The following is a 4,081-nucleotide window of genomic DNA, read 5'->3' on the forward strand; positions in this document are numbered from 1 at the left end:
TTTTGCAGGGATATTTTGTATGGAATATTGCCTGCTGACATGAAAAGTTCACTGTATATCGTAGTAATATCATTTATTACAGCAATGATATTTTTATTTTATTTTTTTTAAGTTATACACATTAAATATTATATGTAATAAAATGTGTATTTCCATTACAGGTTTAGGTCTTAAATTTCATATATGTTGGTATTAAAAAGTCTTAAATTTAACTTTGTTCATGTCTGCAGAAACCCTGCATTTGTTTGCATCAACTTCTTTAGAAAGAAGGAAAATATATATTAATTTTCCACGAAATGATATAATGTGAGGATGTTTGGACGCTGCCTCAATATACTGTTATCCTTTCAGCCATTTAGGTCTTAAATTTCATATAAGTTGGTATTAAAAAGTCTTAAATTTAACTTTGTTCATGTCTGCAGAAACCCTGCATATGTTTGCATCAACTTCTTTAGAAAGAAGGAAAATATATATTAATTTTCCACGAAATGATATAATGTGAGGATGTTTGGACGCTGCCTCAATATACTGTTATCCTTTCAGCCAAAGCAACAGAGGGAGCTCACAGACTGAAAACCGGAGTTATACGAGTCATTAAACGGATATTAAATGTATTACATATTTGGATGCAGAATCAACAAAGACACAGGACAAAGACAGAACAAGAAACCAAATAAATACATGATTATAATCATTCAAGTTCTTCCAGCGGTCTCTGGTATTTTCATAAGCATAACATGTATTTATTATTATGGTTAACATGCGTAGCTTTTAGCATCGCATATGATACATTTCTGCCTCACACAATGAACAGAATTCCCATCGGATCGTAAGTTACTTCAGACACTCGCTGGTTCATTTTAAAATAGTTTAAAAAATGTTTTGAATGTTTTAAATGCAGATTGTAGCTGGTAGCCTGATATGAAGACACAGGAAATGAGAAGCGGTGCCGACCGTCTCCGAACTTGGATAAACTCCGTGTTTAACCTTGCTTTCGTGGATGAGTCATGTTGGGGAGAGATCCACCGTGTCCCGAGCTGTCGAGGTTGGACGACTGGTATCTTGGGGCGGCCTGAGCTAGTTCTCAGCCCCTGCCCCAGTGTCATTCTTTCCGGAAGTGTATGAGGAGATTACTAGGTCATGGACGGCACCTTTTTCTGCCTGAAACCGGTCTGGTACCTCCTCCCCCCTCACTACCCTCGATGGTGGGGCAGCCAATGGGTACCTGGCGATCTCCCCGGTGGAGCACGCTGTTACGATGCAGTTGTGTCCGAGGAGTGCTTCCACCTGGAGGGGTAACCCGTGTCTCCCATCCAAAGCCTGTAAGTTCTCGTCGGTTCTCATGGCCAAGGCTTATGGAGCTACAGGACAGGCTGCCTTCGCCTTGCACACCATGGCTCTCCTGTAGGTATACAAAGCAAAGGCACTAAAAGAGATGCAAGAGGGTAGTTCTGACCCAGGGCTGATGCAGGAGCTGTGCACAGTGACGGGCCTCGCCCTACGAGCGACGAAAGTCACTGCGTGCTCCCTTGGTCAGACGATGACCACGTTAGTGGTCCAGCAATGCCACCTCTGGCGGATATGCGGGATACCGACAAGTATCGTTTTCTCAATTCCCCTATCTCCCAGGCTGGCCTTTTTGGCCTTTGCCCAGCAGTTCTCAGCTGCCCAGAAGCAGACGGAGGCGATCAAGCACATTCTGTCCCGGCAGCCCTGCTGCTGCTTTCACCCTGCTGCCGGCTGCAGCTGCCCCACCTGCTCGTCGCCGAGGGCACCCTCCTGCGGCTTCCTCCACCCCCGCACAGCCTCAACAGTGGCTTCCACCTAGTCAACAGTGGTGACTTAGCCGCAGGAAGGTGGCGCTGCCCGTCCAGGCCCCCGCCAAAACGAGCAGGAAGCGTAAGAGCAAGCGACCATGAGACGGGCGACCCAGAGATGGACGAGACAGCTCTTTGGGAGATGGTGACCACACCACTCCCTCCCCCGGAATAGGGCCGGGTGGAGAATACTTTGTTTTCTTTTCGTTCTGTTCCGCAGCTTTTTGTTCAGCCAGTGGTACCCAAAGTTTAAAAAAAAGAGCTGTTTCCACTATCTCTGGGTCCCAAGAGGACGCGGGAGACATTGCGTCACGCTATGCCTGGCCATCCTCATCCCCCTCTTCTATCACCAGCAGACAGCAGGGCCCGGTTCGAGAACACTATGCCTTCTCCCGCACCCCCTGCCCAACCGTGGAGCCAGGTAAGTGTTGCGCCGCACACTCAGACCCCACTTCAGGATGCTATGCCTTCCAAGTCGGGTCCCTGTGCTCCACCGCGCTGCCCCACTGTGGGTACGTCTGTGGTTCCACTGGTCTCTCTTGTATGGTCTCTGCGAGCCTGGCTAACACTCCTCAGCCTATCTCGCTGACTCATTCGGACCGTCAGACTCGGCTACGCGATTCAGTTCATCCCGCGTCCCAGGGCATCCAGTTCATCTCCGTGCTGACCAATGATGCTCCTGTCTTACAGGCAGAAATCGCAATCCTGCTGGCGAAGGACGCGATAGAACCGGTCCCTCCAGCCATTGTCATTGTACCCAAAAAAGGCGGAGGTTTACGGCCGATCTTGGACCTGCGAGTTTTGAATCGGGCCCTGCACAAGCTCCCATTCAAGATGTTGACGCAGAAATAAATTTTCGAATGCATCTGTCCCCAATATTGGTTTGCAGCGATGGAGTTGGACTCTGTCAACCTGACAGCACGCCTCACAGAGCTGGGGGATGATACTGAGAGAGAGAGAGAGATAGAGAGAGAGAGATGTGTTCCATTCTATTTCATGCGAATTGACATTATCTCATGCGAGTTGATATTATCCAGTATGTCACTGGAGACATGTTTTTACAAAGTCAGAGTCCAAAAGTATTCACTGCTGCATGATGAAGCCTATTAAGAGTGCAGTTAGAATGTCCCTATAATTCAAGCTATGAATTAAATAAATCTCTTTGAGTATTTATTGTTTATATTTTTAATATTTATATAAATTAAATAATATCACACAAGCAGTGCCATTTTGCCAAGTATTAGCCGGTGTGTGTGATATACAGCAGTTATACAACAGTTCAACATACAAGAAGTGAGTTACATTTTAGACACAATTTGTCGTCTTTTCTGTTTTGCAAAGGAAACAGCTCAGAAACAGTTTTGTCATATTTATATTATCTTGGACAAATCGTTTGTTTGAAGAATTCAATGAATCATTTATTAAAACAGGCACTTGCCACCACCTACTGGTGGCTTTGTCATATTTATTTGTCCATGACGGGCCTAAACAAGCCAAGGTACCAGCACAAAAACACACTCAGCAAAATATAAAGCAGCATCATTTAGGTCTTTTTGTACACAGACTGTTTTTGTTTGTTTGTTTTTTAACAGTTCGGACCCTGCACACCGGGCATTATAGGAGAAGACTCAGAGTTGTTATCTTGGCAAAAGGAGGTTGCAAAAAGTATTGAATAAAAAGGTAACATTAATTTTAGTCCGTGTGTATTATAGAGAGAGAGAGAGAGAGAGAGAAAAAAACATTTATTTTATTGTCATATTTCCACCCATTTTCTTTTTTCTTTTCTTTTTTTTTTTACTTCAATTAAATGTTAGATTTTTTTTCTTTATAAAAGATCAAAAGGATTAACAATGCAGATTTATTGTCATAGGCTACTTTTTTTCAGGAGGATTATTTAATGCACACATTTGTCAAGGTTTGTTTTGGGTTGTTGGTGTTCATGTCTTTTGCTTTGTATTCATGATCTTAGTTTAATTTCCTGGTTTGTCATGTGTTCCTTGCCCCACATGTGATCATGTTCTGTCATGTGATTCCCTTGTCTGTGTGTTATGTTCTGATTGGTTGTCCTAGTCATGTGTCTTGTTTCCCATTGATTTGTTCTTGTCATGTGACCCTCTTGTTTGCTATAAGTAGCCATCATGTTGCCATTGTCTCTCGTCGTGTATTGATGTTGTAACTCTGCTGTTGGTGAGTCCAGTTCATGTCAAGTCAAGTCTCGGATTATTGTTTGGATCACCATTGTAAATAAACTGCACTTGGGTTCT

The sequence above is a fragment of the Sinocyclocheilus grahami genome, unplaced genomic scaffold, assembly GCF_001515645.1.
Source record: "Sinocyclocheilus grahami isolate Dianchi unplaced genomic scaffold, SAMN03320097.WGS_v1.1 scaffold3447.1, whole genome shotgun sequence".
NCBI lineage: Eukaryota > Metazoa > Chordata > Actinopteri > Cypriniformes > Cyprinidae > Sinocyclocheilus > Sinocyclocheilus grahami.